At 40.8% G+C, this 21,098-nt stretch overlaps 1 protein-coding gene and 1 non-coding gene across 5 annotated transcripts in view; one reads left to right on the top strand and one right to left on the bottom strand.

The window, feature by feature from the left end:
* The window catches only part of TANC1 (tetratricopeptide repeat, ankyrin repeat and coiled-coil containing 1), a 414,480-nt gene that overhangs the window by 154,582 nt on the left and 238,800 nt on the right, over nucleotides 1-21,098 (top strand). The window lies entirely within an intron of this gene.
* On the bottom strand, nucleotides 4,968-5,153 carry LOC117313080 (U2 spliceosomal RNA). Its single transcript, XR_004527542.1, has one exon. It is a non-coding gene; the product is annotated as a U2 spliceosomal RNA (small nuclear RNA).

The raw sequence follows: 21,098 nt of genomic DNA, 5'->3' as shown, positions 1-21,098 counted from the left end.
AGCAGGTGTTCTAAGAGAGAGCAAGATAAAGTCTACAATGTCTTTTATGACCTAGCTGTGAAGGTCACACACCATCACTTCTGTAGGATTCTGTTGGTCACACATGATACAATGTAGAAGATTATGCAAGGATATAAAAATACCAGGAAGTGAGGATCATTTGGGGTCATCTTTGAGGCTGGCTACCACAGAGAATATCTATTATTTTTGTCTATCAGTCACCCTTTGCTCTGTGTGGGAAACACATTTCATGTTATACAACCAGGTTGAACCTTCCTCATCTGAGGGGGAAGTATATAACCTAAGCCTGGCCAATTTGAATATTCCATTCCTCTGGTCAGAGTGGTCAGTTAAACAGGCATGTGATCAACTAGAGATAATCAGAATCTTCCTGAATTTTGATATATGGATTCTGAGGGAGAGAGGATCTCTATTCTGCTATTTTGAGCTCTAAGAATGATCTTAGAAGATCATTCTTAAGAAGCTGGAACTTCTTAAGGCCATTTGTTCAGGTCATATTGGAGGAAGCTATCTTTAGTAAGAGAAAATGAGGTCAGCACACAAAGAGAGGCAAAGACGAGTGGAGATGAATAGAGAAAAAGGAGTCCTGATGAAATCATTTGAGCTCCCTTGATCCAGCCATGCCTGAATTTACACACAGACTTTTCAGTTACATGAGTCAATAAATTTCCTTTTTTGTTTAAGCTAGTTTAAGTTGGATTCCTATCACCTGCAACCAAAACAACTCCAACGGATCTGCAGGGTCTGTATCTTATTCCTCCTGAGTTTTCAGCATTGGGTTCCAAGTACTCAACTCAAGTTGGATGAATACATTAACTATTTATTATATTTTTACATAAAAGTAATCTGATACATGCAAACATTGGGAATTTTTAAAAAAAAGAATTGGCAACTTACCAAGTAAGTAACAGTTATGAGAACACTAAAAATTCTAGAACCTTTAAAACTTTGGTGATGTGGCAGCCCACAGAGCCATTATGTTAGTCTGGTGCTCAGTTTCCTAGAGTTCTGTGTAATGTGGTTGAATGAGTGACTGACCAGCATCCTGAGAACATGCAGAGCAAGGCTGAGGAAAGGAGGACTGTGGGAGATGCACACCAGGTTGCCTCGGTGACAGGGAAATGGAAGAAGGCCCTGAATGCACCTCGCAACACTCGGGTAACACTTGGTAAAATTACGTAGTGGGAATTAGAATGAGTAAATCAGCCAAGGACATCCACAGGATGCTGGCTATGGGTGGTGGGTTTCTGGTCTCTCTAAGAACCACGCCCAGAGAGGAACTTGCAAAAGCAAGATGCAAGACCAGATTTATACCTGCAGGTAAAGAGTTCACCAAATGACTGTGCTAGTAATCAGATTATCCCAACTCTTGCCCTGGTTGAGGGAGTACAAGGAGCAGAGAAAAATATGGCTTCATGAAGGAACGTTTTGCTGTGACTTAGATGTGTGAGCGGTTGTTCTGGTGTAGGGGGACAGAAAAGGAAGGGAGCCAAATATGGGAAAGAGAAGCAAATTGTCACCTGCCTGCCTTTCTCGTCAAAGTCTTCTAATACTCAGCAGCTTTGTTGCGTCTAGAAAAACTGTTACACACATCATCAACCAAGTGACAGGTCTTTATTTTTAATTCATCACCGAAGCCCTGCTGCCCAAATGATGCTTGACAGGAAAATCTCTGGTTGGTAAGGGCCTTTTCTCAAGCCAAGGAAAACCTCAGAATTCCTTAGTTTCCCCCCAGGGCTCTTAAAGCAAGTCCAGTTTTCTTTAATTCTATAAACTCCTGTGGCTCCTGGTCACTAACCGACTGCTATTTTTCAGAAAGGAAACTAGTGTCTATAACAGTAAGAGCCTGGATTCAGACTGCCTGGGTTCAAACCACAGCTTCCCCACTCACTTTGTCTGTATCATCTAGGACAAGTCATACTGTGTGCCCCAGTTTCCTTGCCAGTAAAATGGGGTTAATAATGTGATAATAGTATCTCTTTATAGAGTTATGACAAGTATTAAATGAATATATATATGGAGAGAGAGAGAGAGTTTAGAACAGTGCCTGACACGTAGTAAGCCGTTTTAAATTTTTTGATATTATTATATAGACAAAACCACATTTCTATGAAACTTCCTCAAATCTTTGTCATTGTACATAGACTTTTTTTTTCCTATTGGTCCTCTTTTTTTTTTTTCATTAAATACATCTCATGAGAACTGTTTGTGGATCAAGTGTTGTCAACTGGCTTAAGCCAGTTTGGTGGCACACAATCGTCGGTGTCCTGGTGGAACCTCTGACAATTTGTCCCCTTAGAGCCTGGAGTTCCATGAACTTGTAGCTCCTGACCAGACCCATCAGGAAAACTTGAACTGGACACCACAGTGTTGTAGAGTAGGATCCAGCCACGCATCTCATCGGATCAGGTGACAGAATCCTGCACTAAGTGGCAAGCACAGGACTAAACAAACACCCGGGCCTAGAGCACTGTTCTGGGCTCACCCAAAACTTATGCCCCATTCATTTAAGGGTAAGATGCCCGTGCAGGGCACATACCTCAATAACCATCCATGTCATCAATAAATTATTAAGTTATTTCCAACATCTCTTATTGCTAAAGAATAAATTCTCTAGTGTAGGTTCAGAAACAGATAGTCAAAGGAGCTGCAGTAGCCACTATTCCAAGTCCAGGGTCCTGATTAGGGCCCTTCAGTGGTGACAAACCACCCCCTAGAGTGTATATTCCCCATTAGAGCACTGTAGTGTTCATTAACAACTCCTAGGGTTTAATAGAATATTAAAACTATTTCTTTAAAGCACACACATAGGGACTTTCCTGGTGGCGCAGTGGTTAAGAATTCACCTGCCAATGTAGGGGACACAGGTTCAAGCCCTGGTCCGGGATGATCCCACATGCCACGGAGCAACTAAACCCGGGTACCACCACTACTGAGCCTGCGCTCTAGAGCCCGCGAGCCACAAGTACTGAGCCCATGTGCCGCAGCTACTGAGCCTGCACTCTAGAGCCCACGAGCTGCAACTACTGAGCCCACACACCGCAACTACTGAAGCCCTTGCACTCTATGGCCCATGGGCTACAACTTCTGAGCCCGCATGCTGCAACTACTGAAGCCTGGGTGCCTAGAGCCCGTGCACCGCAATGAAGAGGAGCCCCCACTCACCACAACTAGAGAAAGCCTGTGTGCAGCAACGAAGACCCAGCACAGCCAAAAGTAAATAAACAAAATTTTTAAAAAATGACATCAGCTGACAAAATGCTCTCTTTGCAAGGTACTTTCACAGCTCTTGACTTTATAATCTCCGAAAAATGTGTTTTCAGCTGCGTGGGTGGGTTAGAAATGATTCTACATGTGACTCAGACACTAACTAGACCTCCTTAATTCCAGGATTATCAGTGGGAAACAGTTTTCAAACAAACAGATTTTTGATGAAGCAAGTGGAATTTCAGAACTTAAATATCAGTGTATTGACACGGAAGATCTTTGCAACTTTTGCTGTCTATAGAAAACAACTTTGGTTGACAGTACAAAAGCCATGCAGCCAAAACGGTAGGACAGAGTTCACTGACATGTTTATTTAGGACACACCTCACCCCTTTGCTTTTGACATTGAACCAAAAGTAGGTCACAGTAGGCAAAATATTAAAAGAAAATATAGATATTTATTTTTAGTGTCCTTGATGGTACATAGGTTTGGCACTAGTTAACTGTACAGAGGGCAGCAGGAGGACACAGATCCTTTCTGCAGGTTAAGGGAGAGAAGGAAGAAGGAAGGAAAGATTAAGAAGGGCAATTGCCGAAGACAAGCTTTGTCTAGTTTGAAGTGGATGGTGTATCACTAAAAACCTGAACCAAAGTTTTTTGGTTTGGTTTCGTTTTTCGTTGTTATGTTGTTAGGGGAAATGAAAGAACCCTGTGATTTTTTATTTTTTTTATTTTTGGCCGCATTGGGTCTTCGTTGCTGCGTGCGGGCTTTCTCTAGCTGCAGTGAGCGGGGGCTATTCTTCGTTGCGGTGCTCGGGCTCTAGATGCGCGGGCTTCAGTAGTTGTGGCACGCAGGCTCAGTAGTTGTGGCTATCGGGCTCGGTTGCTCCGCGGCATGTGAGATCTTCCTGGACCAGGGCTCGAACCCGTATCCCCTGCATCGGCAGGCAGATTCCCAACCACTGTGCCACCAGGGAAGTCCAGAACCCTATGATTATTAAGGCGTAGCAATTCATTGGGGTGTAAACATGAAACTGTTTAACTGCTCCCTGCCTCCTCTGGTAAAATCCCCCCTTTACTCTGGGCAGTGAACTCCCTTATCTTTATGATGTCTCCATCTAATTCCATAACTTCCCAGTCTTATCTCTAATGACCAGCCCTATTCATATTTCAAACTTCAATCTCACAAACAAAGCAATACAAAACTTCAATGTCAATCTAGTGGGAGAGGGGATGGGAGATATGTCTGCTCTCACACCCCCGTCTTCTCCCCCTTTCCCAGACAGAAGCACCCTCAGTTTGGAGGGTGAAATGAGAATCTCCTCCCTTGGCTCCTTTGGACAGGGGGCAGTAGGTGCTACCACTGAGGTTGCCGCTGCTTCTCTAACGCCAACAAATTTTCTTCCCCCTCTAGAGCTGCCTGTGTTGGCTCTCCCTAAGTCCCATGTCCCGGCCCACAGCCTCCTGACAGAGGGTCTGGCTCAGGCTCAGCCTCTTCTCTCCCTCAGCCCAAGTGGTCCTCTTGTCTAACATCCTCTTGGATGTGAAACTGGCAAGATGGCTCAAGCTCAGCTACTTCGTCTACTCCACTTACAGGAAATCCTATCCTTGCAGTACAAATGGTGGAAATGTAGTCTGGAGCCTCTTTAAGAGTGAATTAGAAAAAAAAAAAAAAAGTGAATTAGAACACTTCATAGGAGGCAAGGGGAACAATAGAAAACAATCTGTCATTAACTCAAAAGGAAGGCACCGTTCCTGGAAGTAATGCAATTCCAAGCTGAGGCGTGGAGCCGATTAATTAAGCTACCAATTCATCTCCTAACTCCAAACATTAATGCCCAATACACAGATAAAGAATGCGTCAGGTGCTTTAATTGGTAAGACAGATACTACGTTTGATTTTAGCTCATAGACAGAGAAGAGATAACAGTTCTACTTAAGGCACACCCGTTCCCTTTCACACTTGTGGTGGAAGCTGATACCTTCAGAGCCCCCCACCCCTCTCCAGCGCACCAAATCTTACCCTGATATTGCTCTAACCTGATATAATGCTCCCGAAGAAACATCTTCCTCACTGAAAATCAGTTTTGATGTCTTGTTCCTGAGACCTTCTCCAAACACCTCCCTTATTTACTTACTCACTAAACTTAATTGATCAACTCCATCTTCTCAGCTCCCATATTTTCTGTACACCTTGGGGAGTCAAGGGACAACTCTGGGACTCAAGTTGATAGACTGGTTTTTTTTTTTACTTTTTATTATGAAAATTTCTAAGCATTAACAAAAGTAGAAAGAATAGTATGATAAACTGTCATGTTCTCAACACCCAGCTCAACAATTATCAACTCATGACTAAGCTATACCCTAACCTACCTTCCCTTTCCCCTGGACCATGTGTCTAAAATAAAAGAACTATTTTTGTTGTGTTAAACATAACTGCAGGGGTTTCCCTGGTGGTCCAGTGGTTAAGAATCCGCCTTCCAATGCAGAGGACGCGGGTTCGATCCCTGGTCAGGGAACTAGGATCCCACATGCCACGGGGCAACTAAGCCCACATGCTGCAACTACTGAGCCCGGGCGCTCTGGAGCCCATGCACTATAACTAGAGAGAAGCCCATGCGCCACAACTAGAGAGAAGCCTGTGCACCACAACAAAGAGCCTGCACGCCGCAACGAAAGATCCCGCGTGCCACAACTAAGACCCGACGCAGCCAAAAATAAATAAATAAATAAATAAAGGTCTAAATCTTAAAACTTAAAAAACTGCAGTACCATCAACATACCTGTAAAATAAATAGCAATTCTTAATTATCATTAAATATCTAGTCCATATTCAAATTTCTACAGTGGTCTCATAAATTGGAATCCTAACCAGGTTTATCTTTTGTATTTGATTAAAACATTTATTGCATGAATCAGATTATACTAGGTTATGCTGTGGTAGCAAACAGCTCCAAAATCACAGTAGCTTATGACAACTTGGGTTTCTTTCCTGCTCACGTGAATTTCCACTGTGAGTCAGCTCTGCATCCTCTTCACTCTTGGCCATGGGCTGAAGAAACAGTCCCTATTTGGGATACACCCACTTCCTGGCAGATGGAAATGATAAATGGTTGAAACACAATGACTTTTAAAACTTCTGCTCAGAAGTAGCAACCATCACATCTGCTCACATTTCATTGGTCAAAGAGTGTCACATGGCCAAAGCCAATGTCAGAGGGGAAAAGGGAAGAATAAGTCTCCCACAGGAGAGGACAGCAAATACTATCATACCTTGTAAGTCCCTTTTAATTTATGGGTTCCCTTTCTCATCTTTTTTTTTTTTTTTCCAATTTACTAGCTGAAGGAGTTGGGTCATTTATGCTGTAGAGTTTCCTATATTCTGGATTTTTGCTATTTGCATCCCTGTGCACATTTATTCAACATGTTGCTTTGTCACCTCTACTTCTAACCTGTGTTTAAATATAGAGGCATTATCAGATGCAGGTTCAAATTTTGGCCAAGTATATTTTCTAGGTGATCACGTGTATTATGTTAATTATCTCTTGCATAACAAATCATCCCAACATTTGGCGGCTTAAAACAACAATAATCATGTATTGTCTCATGGTTTCTGTGGATCAGGGATTCAGAGAGGGCACAGGGGGATAGCTTGTCTCTACTTTATGATTTCTGGGGTCTAGCTGGAAATTTCAAAGGCTGGAGGACTAAAGTCATCTGAAGGCTTGACTGAGGCGGAAGTTTGTTCACGGTGGCTCCCTCACTTGGTTAGCAAGTTGGCGTTGGTAAATTGGTCTTTTCTCTGTGGGCCTGTCCACAGGGCCGCTTGAGCATCCTCACACATGGTGGCTGACTTCCCCCAGAGTGATTGATCCAAAAGACCGAACACTGAAGCAGCATTGCCTTCTATGACCTAGCTTATGAACTGATACACTGACACTTCCATTGGTCACAAAACCAGCCCATATTCATTGTGGAACGTCTACACAAAAGCATGAATACCAAGAGAGAAGGTTCACTGGGGGCCATCTTGGAGGCTGGCTGCCATACGTATCAAGTGGTTTTTGATGTGAAAATAATAATTAGGAACAATCTATATCATGTTATGTGAGACAATGGTTTCTAGCATTTGGGATGTCATGATCCAGTAAGATTTCAGGCGGGAAATAGGGCCTAAATGGAACTATTAGATCTTTATTTTACCATGTAAAGCCATTTAGAAAGAGTAATCTGTTAATTCTACCATTATCATTTTTATCACTTTTTTTTTAAAAGGTCTTTTTCATACAGAAGTACATTATCTCAGAATGAAGAATGATCATTTTAGATGTGAAGCATAGAGAACTCTCCTAAACTGCTTGTGGTAATGTACATTGGGAATCCACTTGGAAAACATTCTATAGTCCAGTTGAGAATTCACATACTCTATCACCCAACAATTCCACTCCTAGCTATACACCCTAAAGAAATGTATACATACACACCCGTAATCATGTATAAGAATGTTTACAGCAGCATGTGGAACCTAGCAAAATGGTACAGATGAACTGGTTTGCAGGGCAGAAATTGAGACACAGATGTAGAGAACAAACGTATGGACACCAAGGGGGGAAAGCGGCTGGGGGCGGTGGTGGTGGTGTGATGAACTGGGAGATTGGGATTGACATGTATACACTGATGTGTATAAAATTGATGACTAATAAGAAACTGCTGTGTAAAAAAATAAAATAAAATTTCAAAATTAAAAAAAAAGAATGTTTACAGCAACATGTTAATAATAGTCCTGAATTGGAAACAAACCAAATGCCCATCAACAGTAGCATAGATATACAAATTGATGTATATCCACACTGTGTGATTCCATTTATATAAATTCCCCAAACAAGCCATACTGAAGTATAATGTTTGGGATGCAAGCTTAAATTTTTTTTCAAAAAGAAAAAGACCAAGAGTATGATTATTATAAAGGTCAAGTCATGGTTACGTTTTGGGGGAGGGAGGGTCTTCTGATTTTGAAGAGACACAGGTGGAGAGGGCTGGGGTGTTGGCAATGTTTTATTTATTGACCTGAGTGATAGTTACACAGATATTTCTTTGATAACTCATTAAGTGGAACATTTAATGTTTTTTTCTGCCTATGTCTATATTTTACCATAAAAAGAGAGTTTTAAGAAGGAAAATAATAGTCTTTTTAATTAAAAATTTTAACTTTAGGGGAAACTTAAAAACAAAAAAAAGACCGTCTGTTCTTTCTCGACTCCATCATCCTCCTCCCACCCCTTTTTCCATACGGGGTGTCAGCGGGATCTCTGCTAGTTCCAGCACTGACAGCTTCACACGAGACACTTTCACATGTCCCTGACTCGGTGGCGCAGGAATGGATGTGGTCACACACACACACACACACACACACACACACACACACGTGAAGCTTCCCTCCCGGTGCTTCAGGAAGAGGAAGTACCTTCTCTTCCCTGGTTGGTGAGAAGAGGGAATAGCCTCTCCTCAAGGACTTTGCAGCCCCCCACACCTCCTGCCAAAAGTCCCCCACTTGTTCCCAGGCGGTCTGGGCAGGAATGACAGCAGACTTGACGGCTCTTCTGACGGGCACCGTCAGCTCGCCCTGCCAGCAGCCCCAGTGCCTGGTAGTGCCCCAGACTAAGGCTGAGTGGTGCTTCCTGCTCTGGTGGGCCTGAATAGATCATTTTAGTACTGGGCACTGTACAGCATCTTGTTACACCACTGTTGATGGAGCATCTAGTATATGCCACGGCTTTTGCCAGTTGTTTCATTTCACGCAGTGCATTACAATTTACAATATTTTATTTCATGCTCATAACAATCCTATGTAACAGGTGGAAGGCATCTAATTATTTCTGCTTTTCTCATGGGTTATTGAGTCTCTAAGGTTTGAGTGTCTTAGGTAAATTCACTCTAAAGGGCTAGTCATACCTCTGAATACTTACCATACCCACAGCCTCATGGTAGAAAAGTAGCCCTGGGTGGTTCTTCAGACAGGGTTTGTTTAATGGTATCTCCTGACCCATCTCCCACCCCCAGTCCATAGCCGATTCTGCCAGAAGTGGTTGCTTGATTCAAGGACAGCCAAGCTGTAGGACCGAGATATATGGGATGGCCTGGAGAAACAGATCTGCCCAAACAGGAATAATGGAATGGTGATTAGGTAGATAATTAGATTATCTCAGAAACATTTCATAAGAAATACAAATTAGGTGTTGGAAAAGCTAAAAGACACCAGAGATGAGAAAATTCTGCACAGATACCACAGGCAGTAGGAATAATCAGTAAACAGAGAGGATGAGTAAGAGTAATGTAACTGTGCATAGAAAGGAAACTTTTGAAGGGCAATTTGATAGTACCTATCAAAATAGTAAAAGCAGAAATGTTTTGATACAGCAATTCCATTTATAAGAATGTATCATGCAGAAATACTTAAATAAGCAGGCAAGGTTTTATGTACCAGGATGTGTACTGCAATATTATTCATAGTAACAAAAAAAACTGTAGACAACCCAAATGTACATCTTTGGGGAAATGATTAAATAAATTATGTTATTAGTATCTAATGAAATGCTATGCAGCTATTAAAAAGAATGAGCTATGTGTTACAAGGAGAAATGATATCCTTAACATATTATGTAATGAATAAAAATTTTTTAAATAATATTCATAGCATTTTCTAAACAACTATAAATATATGTAAAACATGTATATGTAATAGATATACATTCATATGTACCTCATATATGTATTTGTATGTGCATAGAAAAATGTCTAAAAGGTTATATAACAATATATTAACAGTGATTATCCTTTAAAGAATAGGAGCACTATGGTAGTTCTAAAGTATGTCTACAAGTACTTCAGTACTCCTGTCTCCAAAAGTGAGGACCAGTTTCCCTCCCCTTGAGTGTGGCTTGGATTTGGTGTGTGTCTGTGTGTGATTCCCGAGATTAGGTCATACAAGACTTTCAGCCTCCTCCTTGCCATCTTTTGGATCACTCACCCTGGGCATAACTAGCTTCCACCTTGTGAAAACACCCAGCAGCCCTGTGGTAAGATCCACGTGGTAAAGAACTGAGGCCTCCTGCCAAAAATCAGCACTAACTTGCCAGGTGTGTGAGTGGATCCTACCTTGTTAGCAGATCTTGCAACCCCAGTCAAGCCTTCAGATGACTGCAATCCTGCTGGCTCCATGATTGCAATTTGTGAAAGACTCTGAGCTGAGAACCACCCAGCTAAGCCACCTTAGATTACTGACCCACAGAAGCTATGTGAGGTAATAAATATTTATTGTTTTAGGCCATTACATTTTGGGGATAGTTTTTTTTTTGGGGGGGGGATAATTTTTTATGCAGCAACAGATAGCTAAAATGAGTATGAAGAGGAGAAGGGTAACGGAGAACAAGTTACTGTAAAAATTTTACTCTAAAATTTTTTTTATATTCCTCTTCATTGTTTATATTTTTATAATTAGCATTTATGTTTTTTTGTTTTTTTTTTGTGGTACGCGGGCCTCTCACTGCTGTGGCCTCTCCCATTGCGGAGCACAGGCTCCGGACGCACAGGCCCAGCGGCCATGGCTCACGGGTCCAGCCACTCCGCGGCATGTGGGATCTTCTCGGACCAGGGCACGAACCCGCGTCCCCTGCATCGGCAGGCGGACTCTCAACCACTGTGTCACCAGGGAAGCCCTGCATTTATGATTTTTAAATTAAAAAACTTTAAGTTGAAAAGGGCAACCTTTATGGAAAAGTACTAGCTCACATTGGCTAGACCTAGAGAGAATAATACATATTTCAAAAAGCATGTAAGAAACTCAATGGCTAGTACTGGTGACTGCACATATAAACAAGCCAAAAATATAAAAATATCTCCTCTCAGTGATATAAAACATAAAACTTTGCCAGTCATCGATCATTATGTTTTTCTAACTAAATATTATCCAGTCATCCCTGAAAGGAGAAAACCACAGAAGGGCATTTCTCTCTGTTGTACAAATATTTATGTTTGTGTTAACAAAGGACAAAGGACCCCTTTCTGATTTTTTTCTTAAAGAACCAGTACTTAAATTGGCAGCTTTGATTAATGGTAATGCCACTAGTTAAGACACCGTTAAAGAAGTTAAGTAAGTATTTAACATCTGCTTCTTTCTCATCAACTCCACAGCCTTCCTCTGGGTTGTACCCATTAGAACTTCAGTTTTTATCTTCTGTTCACATCATTTTTTATCTCTGCAGTCCTTGGACAAACCCAGAAAATCAGTCTAGCCAGGTTGCAAAGTAAGAAGTTCCTAAAAAAATACCATTGACTTAACAACTTCCCCTGTTCATAGTTACATTTAATTCTTTTTGAGCTAATGGCACCAGGGAACTGATGTCTGCATCCTGGAGCAAACATTCTCATCATTTCTTCCTCTCCATTTAAAAACATTCCTTAGCCGTTACAAAAGTTAAGGGCCCCAGAGTTTTTTATGTGAGTATTGTATGTGCTGTTATATGGATTTTATCCATGTACCAGATTTTTTAAAAAGTAAATATTAATCTTGCCTGTTATATAAACTAAACATCTGTAATTTTCCATATGTAATGATACCATCAAGGGAGGAAGGAGCGTAAGAGAAGAAGGGGAAAAGTCATCAAAAAGAGAATGTTAGGCTAAGACAAAGGAATCTAGCTAGACCTAGACCGTCTGCCTCTGGAAAGTTAAACTGTTCAACTTGAATTACATCATCAAAGTTGGGGTGTTCAGGGCCATTCCAGTCATGGCCATTTCGGTTAACCACCCACGTAGTATAAAAACTGCTCTCAACCAGTTCTTATTCATTTTTAGTATCCAGGCTTAATTAGTGTTCAGACAGGAACTTGACACCTATTTGAGACATTTAAAATATGTTAGTAAAATAATTGTCCCAACATCCTCCCCTAGTCCCCTTTGCTAACACAACCAAAACATCCACTGTAACATTCCCCAAAGACAGTCCAGATCTATACCGTTATGACTATGAAAAGCAGGTCTTTCGTATACTGACTGTTTTATGGTCTCATTTGGATTGTGATGGGCAAATAACAGTGAGATAAAGTCCAAATAAACTGGCTTTCAAATTCCCATGTTTGTGTGGATTTATTTGGTCCTTTGATGTCTCTTCTGTTTCTCTGTTGGAATGTTTCAAATATGAACTTAAGTCACCCATAGAAAAGGCTGCTAATGTAAATGGACGTGTGTTTAGAATGGGCTGTCATCTTAACCTTCCCAGAGATGCAAAACCCATAAAACACAAGGGGTCAATTGGAATTACCTCTTCTGTTTCTTCTTTTAAATATGAGAGTTTGCAGAGTTCAGGTTGCCCTTTCCTTCTTGTCTCTCTGTTTATTCAGGTGACTTAAATTTTGGCTGTTATAAGGCGGGGTTGACCCTCAACTCTAGGACATTCCTCTTAAAATTGAGTTTTGACTTCCATGCCTTACTGATTATTTTAAGAGTATGATTCTGAGTCTTTGATACTCTATCTTCATAGTGATTTCCATTAAAAAAATAGTAATATAGGAGTGTGTAATCTGCAGTATTTGATCTCTTACTGTAAATGCACTTTTCAAATAAAAAAAACATTTTGTCATAAAAGTGTTATAAAAGTAATACTAAAGAAAAATTGAGAGGCGGGGGCGGGGTGGGGATCATCTGTAATCTATAACACACACAAGTGTTGCTAAAATAGACCTAATTAGGGTTTCCCTGGTGGCGCAGTGGTTGAGGGTCCGCCTGCCAATGCAGGGGACACGGGTTTGTGCCCTGGTCCGGGAGGATCCCACATGCCGCGGAGCAGCTGGGCCTGTGAGCCATGGCCGCTGAGCCTGCGCGTCCGGAGCCTGTGCTCCACAACGGGAGAGGCCACAACAGTGAGAGGCCCGCGTACCGCAAAAAAAAAAAAAAAAAATAGACCTAATCAGAGGTGAGCTGGGGCATTGACCCGTGCAAGCACTCCAGGTTGCTATATTGAAGCTGGTGAGAACTGGCTGCCCAGCAGCTCTAGAACCAATGGTGTTGTAAAAGTGTAAGGACTGCCTTTTACATGTAATATAACATCACAAGCATTTTTAGGTACAGTCTTCACAACAGGAGGAATCATATGGCTTCAAGTTTAGAGGGGTTTTTTTAGTGTGTACTTAGAGAAATCAAAATCTAGCTATATCATATCCACATCTTCAACTTTTGTTGAATACTTAAGGTCTTACCATTAACAATGGAGTAGAAATGAGTCACAGTGAAAAAAACATTTTAAAAGCTTAAAGGATCATTCTCTCCTTACTGAAAATTACATCCCTCGTAGAAGCAGTTCTATGGTACACAACCGTGCTTTGCCTGAGACTTCTAGATAGAATCCGTATCGCAGGCATGCTTGAGTACATACTTCAAGTCAAAATGTGAATCCCTGTCAGCATTCGTATATTCAGAGCAATAATATTGATATATACATAATGCTTTTAATGAACTTCCCTAAACTGTAAATAATCTTATGGATTAAGGTTGAGAATTATGGAACAGCCAAGAGAGCTCCTTAAAAAAATGGGGCTTCAGGGCTTCCCTGGTGGCGCAGTGGTTGAGAGTCCGCCTACCAATTCAGGGGACACGGGTTTGTGCCCCGGTCCGGGAAGATCCCACATGCCGCGGAGCGGCTGGGTCCGTGAGCCATGGCCGCTGAGCCTGCGCGTCCGGAGCCTGTGCTCCGCAACGGGAGAGGCCACAGCAGTGAAAGGCCAATGTACCGCAAGAAAAAAAAAAAAAAAAAATAGGGCTTCACCCTGGGTAATACGAGGCATTCTGAAGGGATCCCTTGAAGGTTTTTGAGGAAAAGAAATAGCATGATGCTGCCTCTCAATTTGATGGCACTGATTCACTTGGCATCCTTAGTATCTCCTTTTCCACAATCTCGTTTTAGTCATTTTTTGTTTCTGTTCTGGTGGGTTCAATTTCAGATCCTTGGTTAGGTTACTTTGTTTGGTCCCCTCGTGGTACTAATGAGGCCACAGAAATATGGACCATTTGGCTTTGTGGAGAAAAGTATTTCTTAACAATAAACCCTACCCTTCTCTCCATTCCCTACCCCCCCTATTCCACTCGAACCCTCAAGGTTGTGAGGTTGTGAGCAGCTGAACATGTTATACTAGGAGGCTTGGGGAAATAATAGAAAAAGCTCAGATTCTGGAATCAGATGAAACTGAAATCAAATCTACATATTTGATGGGACTCTTGGACAAATGACTTGACCTGTGTAAGCCTCAGATTTCTCATCTGAAAATTAAAGTTAATATCAAAATTTGTTTTGAGAATTAGATAACACAAGTGCTGTGACACACAGCTGGTATATAACAGGCATTCAGTGATGCTGGTTCTCTAATGTCAGTGAAATTTGCCAACTGTTATTGGTGCTTCCCTTTTCAGTACATGGTAGGATTGCCCTTCAAGGTCCACTTTTGGTTGCCTGGGGCCATGGGACTGGTTCTAGCTATTGAGTTGTGAGCAAAAGTGATACATATTTGAAACTGCCAGTACAAGGTTTTTTCCTTTGATGTGATGACTGGCAACATTCAAGGTGGTGGTTTCTCTCAGCTTGGGTTCAATGACTGTAATGAGAAGAGTGTCCTGCTGACTCATGAAGACTGAAGAGAATGAACAAGGAACAAATTTTGATATCTTCAGCCACTGAGATTTTAATATTGTGATTGTAGCATAACCCAACCTATCCTGTTGCTTTCCTCTACTTGAACAAGAAAGTATAAAAATGGAGAAAAGAGGACTGCAATATAATTAGTGGATTGAGAAGACATCTGATAGTTTCTTTGATTTCACCCTGGTCAACATGGTGAAGTTATATTTCCGGACAGAAACTAGAAATAGCTTTTCTGATGTTGGGAGTGACTCCATATTTCAGTCCAAGTAGAGGAGCTTGATGAAGCAGAGATATGAGGGCAAGCTATTTATGGTGTCATGTACTAACCCTTCAGAAAGTCTTGACAAATCTCCTAGAGCTTTTAAGTAAATTTCAGATTTACTCTTGGATGAATCAACAACATTCTCTTCTCCCTACCTCCACCACCTGTCTTACTTAGAAAGCATTAAAATGTTCTTGAGTTGCAAAGAAACTAATCTACTATATTCATAAATGAAAATAAAGCAAGCATCTCTTGGAAATGAACATTTCTTTCCACCAAACAAAATAAATGTTCATCAAAATATTTCAATGTCCTGGAAAAGAAGAAGTAAAACTGTCACTGTTTGCAGATGACATGATACTATACATAAATAATCATAAAGATGCCACCAGAAAACTACTAGAGCTAATCAATGAATTTGGTAAAGTTGCAGGATATAAAATTAATGCACAGAAATCTCTTGCATTCCTATACACTAATGATGAAAAATCTGAAAGAGAAATTAAGGAAACACTCCCATTTACCATTGCAACAAAAAGAATAAAATACCTAGGAATAAACCTACCCAGGGAGACAAAAGACCTGTATGTAGAAAACTATAAAATACTGATGAAAGAAATTAAAGATGATACAAACAGATGGAGAGATATACCATGTTCTTGGATTGGAAGAATCAATATTGTGAAAATGACTATACTACCAAAAGCAATCTACAGATTCAATGCAATCCCTATCAAATTACCAATGGCATTTTTTTTTTAACAGAACTAGAACAAAAAATCTTAAAATTTGTTTGGAGACACAAAAGACCCTGAATAGCCAAAGCGGTCTTGAGGGAAAAAAACGGAGCTGGAGGAATCAGACTCCGTGACTTCAGACTATACTAAAAAGCTACAGTAATCAAGAAAACATGGTACTGGCACAAAAACAGAAATATAGATCAATGGAACAGGATAGAAAGCCCAGAGATACACCCACATACCTATGGTCAACTAATCTATGACAAAGGAGGCAAGGATATACAATGGAGAAAAGACAGCCTCTTAAATAAGTGGTGCTGGGAAAACTAGACAGCTACATGTAAAAGAATGAAATTAGAACACTCCCTAACACCATACACAAAAATAAACTCAGAATGGATTAGAGACCTAAATGTAAGACCGGATACTATAAAAGTCTTAGAGGAAAACATAGGAAGGACACTCTTTAACATGAATCACAGCAAGATCTTTTTTGATCCACCTCCTAGAGTAATGGAAATAAAAACACAAATAAATAAATGGGACCTAATGAAACTTAAAAGCTTTTGCAAAGCAAAGGAAACTACAAACAAGACAAAAAGACGACCCTCAGAATGGGAGAAAATACTTGCAAACAAATCAATGGACAAAGGATTAATTGCCAAAATATATAAACAGCTCATTCAGCTCAATATTAACAAAACAAACAACCCAATCCAAAAATGGGCAGAAGACCTAAACAGACATTTCTCCAAAGAAGACATACAGATGGCCAAGCAGCACGTGAAAAACTGCTCAACATCACTAATTATTAGAGAAATGCAAATCAAAACTACAATGAGGTATCACCTCACACCAGTTAGCATGGGCATCATCAGAAAATCTACAAACAACAAATGCTAGAGAGGGTGTGGAGAAAAGGGAACCCTCTTGCACTGTTGGTGGGAATGTAAATTGATACAGCCACTATGGAGAACAGTATGGAGGTTCCTTAAAGAACTAAAAATAGAATTACCATATGACCCAGCAATCCCACTACTGGGCATATACCCAGAGAAAACTGTAATTCAAAAAGACACATGCACCCCATTGTTCATTGCAGCACTATTTACAATAGCCAGGTCATGGAAGCAACCTAAATGCCCATTGACAGATGAATGGATAAAGAAGATGTGGTACATATATACAATGGAATATTACTCAGCCATAAAAAGGAACGAAATTGGATCATTTGTAGAGATGTGGATGAACCTAGAGACCGTCATACAGAGTGAAGTAAGTCAGAAAGAGAAAAACAAATATTGTATATTAATGCATATATGTGGAACCTAGAAAAATGGTACAGATAAACTGGTTTGCAGGGCAATAATTGAGACACAGATATAGAGAACAAACATATAGACACCAAGGGGGGAAAGTGGCGGGAGCGGGGTGGTGGTGGTGGGATGAATTGGGAGATTGGGATTGACATATATACACTAATATGTATAAAATGGATAACTAATAAGAACCTGCTGTATAAAAAAATAAGTAAAATTAAATTAAAAAAAGGACTTCCCTGGTGGCACAGTGGTTAAGAATCTGCCTGCCAATGCAGGCGGACACGAGTTCAAGCCCTGGTCCGCGAAGATCCCACATGCCATGGAGCAGCTAAGCCTGTGCGCCACAACTACTGAGTCTGCACTCTAGAGCCCACGAGCCAAAACGACTGAGCCCGTGTGCTGCAACTACTGAAGCCCGCATGGCTAGAGCCCTTGCTCCGCAACAAGAGAAGCCACCGCAATGAGAAGCCTGCGCAATGCAAGGAAGAGCAGCTCCCACTCGCTGCAACTAGAGAAAGCCCTTGCACAGCAACAAAGACCCAACTCAGCCAAAAATAAATAAAGAAATAAATTTGTTAAAAAAAAAAAAAGAAAGATTAACCAAGAGGGAAAAAAATTTTTTTTCAATGTCCTATTCCCTTCCCCCTCATAAATTTTCTAGATTTATCAGTAAAATCATCTCCTCAGACGACTAGCTGAATATAACCTAGCAGCAATTTAAAAAACAACAGTACAATGTCAAATTCTATTTTAACAAATGTTATTACAGCCAGTGTCTCTGAATAATGAGAATGTTTTACTAGTCATAGTTGACAAGGGATAACTTTATGCACTATTTACCATAACTAAATTCCAGAGCAATAACTGTGAAACTCTCTTAGTGCTCATTGCCATGACAGGTGACTTATAATCATGACGCTTTACAGAAAAATGAAAAGTAACCTGTATTAAGGTATTACTATTGGCAGGCAGTATGCTGAGTGCTTAGGTCAGGATAGCACTCAGCTGCATATAACAGAAACCCGACCCCAATGGTTAGCCAAATGAAGTTCATTTTTCTCATCTAACAAGAAGTTAGGAAGTAGGTAGCCCACTCCTGGTACAGCAGCTTGAGAAAATCATAGAGAACTCAGGTTCCTCCTAGCTTCCTGATCTACCATTCTTAGCACGTAGCTTTTGTTCTCTTAGTTCCAAGATGGCAGCTTTTCCTCCAGGTATCCCCATTCTATACAGAAAGAAAAAGGAAGGACAAAGAGCAAAATACACATGCCAACTGGCTCTGTCCCTTTTTTTTTTTTTTTTTTTAAATCAGAAACTGTCTTTTTCTTGGAAGCCCCTCCCTGTAGAACAGAATCAGATGGTCACCATAGCTGTAAGAGAGTCTGTGGACAGAGTATTTTTAGCTGGGCACATTGCCACCTCAAACAAAACTGTGTTTCTGTTAATAAAAAAGAAAAGTAGAATGGATCTTGGGTAGAAAACTAGCAGTATCCTCCATTAGGCCTTAAGGGCATTGTCCCTGATCTTTGCAGCAAAACTATGAAGCAGCTACTGCTATTTCCTGTTATTTCTCCCATTCTATACATTAGGAAACCGAGGCGTGGAGGCTGAGATAACTTACCTAGGGTCACACAGATGGTAGGTGGAGAAACTGGAACAGGAATCTAGACACCGTTTGGAAGATGATTCTCAAGTCATCACAAAAGGCAAAAATGACAAGCTAATCGAATTGGGCGCTTGTTTCTCCTGGAAGGCCTCTAACTGCTTAATCAACCACACAGAGAGCCAACCCAGGGGATGGCCAAGGTCTCTTGGGCAATCTGCCAGCAGGTCCCTGCAGGACGCAGTTATGCTGTCATACTTTCCCTGTTGTAACCACATACTCTCAGACTCCCAGTTGTCACGAGGCAGCTGTGACAAGCATCTGTATGAGCCTGTTAATGAGGCAGAGTTCATGAGTGCAAAGTACTTGGCATATCAAGGTTCTGAGAAGCAACATGGGCTAGGGGAGGGGTGAATCAAAGGTGTGGCCTTTCTGCCCTCTGGGTTTAGGGAGTTTTGTTTCAGGCAGGGTATAAGGCACTTCAGTCTGTGCAGAGGATGGGGCAGCGGCAGGGGAGAACAGACCATTTTGAAGCAATAAATATTTACAAAAATCCGAATAGTCATTAACAGGCTAATGGGTTTTTTTTGTTTGTTTGTTTTGGTTTTTGTTGTTTTGTTTTTTACCCACCCTGTTATCTTTATTCATTGCTTTAGTTAACTTTAGCAGTTCCTAGCCTGTAGTAAAATACGTGAAGTATAGCAACAAGAAGAAAGGCTCAGCTCAGGGCAGGAGACCAGAGGCACTGGGAGAGAGCCAGTCTTCTCAGGTTGTAAAATAAAATCTCTAGACCAATTGGACACTGGCCTCGGGCCATGGCAGTGACTCATGCCAGAGTTGTAAAAAGTGCTATGGTGGGAATGGTTAGCCAGGTTGTATTGTGTGTGTGTGTGTGTGTGTGTTGTTGGTTTTTTCTTCAAAGCAGCTTAACATGAAACACATAATTTTCATTTGGTTTGGAATCTAAATATACAATTAAAGACTCGCTTACTTTTCTTTTTAAATTAAGAACTTAAGCAACTTTATAGAAGAAAAGAAGCCTAAGAAGCATTCAGCTCTAAACTAGTTACATTACTTCATCTCCCCTGATCTTTGTTTATATGCTTTTGTACATTTTTACACAATTGTAATTATTATAGTACACATACAGTTCTAAAAGTTCTACTTTTTTTCCTTAAATTCACTTCATGTGAACATTTTCATACTTATTTGAAATACATGGGTTCTTTTTTTTTAAGCTTTAGAGTATTTTATTACATCCATTTACCACAGTTTGCTTAATCATCTCCCTACTGTTGAGTATATGGACTGTTTTCGTGGTTTTGCTGTTATAAATGTGCCACTTTCAACATCTTGGTACAAATTTTTTATTTCTTTTTTGCCTTTAAGTTATTTCTTTCAGTCATGTTCCCCTAAGTGGCACTGTTTAGTCAATGAGTATGAAGAGTTTCTTATTTCTAGCTGTGTTCTGACTCACAGTGTTATCAGCAATGTAGAAATACACTTGCTTTTCCAGTTCACTGGATCTGCTATTTACTTGCTGTCTCTGAGCTCTATATCAGCCCTCCTATAATCTGCTTTGAAATGTTGGGGCTAAGAGCCTGGAAACTGCATTTCCCAGGCTTCATTTCTAGCTGGCTTCCTGTTAAGTTCTGCCAGTAGAAGGTGTCAGCAGAGAATTAGAAGGCATTAGAGGAAAAGAGGGGAGAAGTCATAAGTCTCTTTCTTTCTGTTTCTGGCAGTATCTCTAGAAGTGACTTCATCTCTGGCTGCCCTGTCCCTGGTGTTCCCAGCATCCCGTTTAGCGCTCCCAATGACGCAGTAAGAAGTGCAGTCCTGTGCTATTATAGTGCTGCCCCCTCCTCTTCGTTTTCCCACTTGCTTTCTGTCTTTCTGTCCTACTGATCTCAGGGTTACCTACCTCTCCCTTTTTGACATTTCAGCTCTCCCAGCAATATAGTTTCCTATATGAAATGCCCGCTCTTTGAAATACCTAGCTTGGTTTCTATTTTCCTGACTAGACCCTGACTTATAAGCTGAGTTTTATAATTCAAATATATATTTTATTAAGGTAGTGTGTGTACGATGGCTCCCCAAAGCCTTCAAAAATATTTATTTATTTATTTGGCTGCTCTGGGTCTTAGTTGTGGCACGCCGCATCTTTGTTGCAATATGCGGGAAGTTGCGGCATGTGGGATCTTTAGCTGCAGCATGCAGGATCTAGTTCCCTGACCAGGGATTGAACCTGGGGCCC

This window comes from Tursiops truncatus, chromosome 7 (assembly GCF_011762595.2).
Source record: "Tursiops truncatus isolate mTurTru1 chromosome 7, mTurTru1.mat.Y, whole genome shotgun sequence".
Classification (NCBI taxonomy): domain Eukaryota; kingdom Metazoa; phylum Chordata; class Mammalia; order Artiodactyla; family Delphinidae; genus Tursiops; species Tursiops truncatus.
Note: the sequence above shows the minus strand (reverse complement) of the source record. Positions and strands in the feature narration are given on the sequence as shown.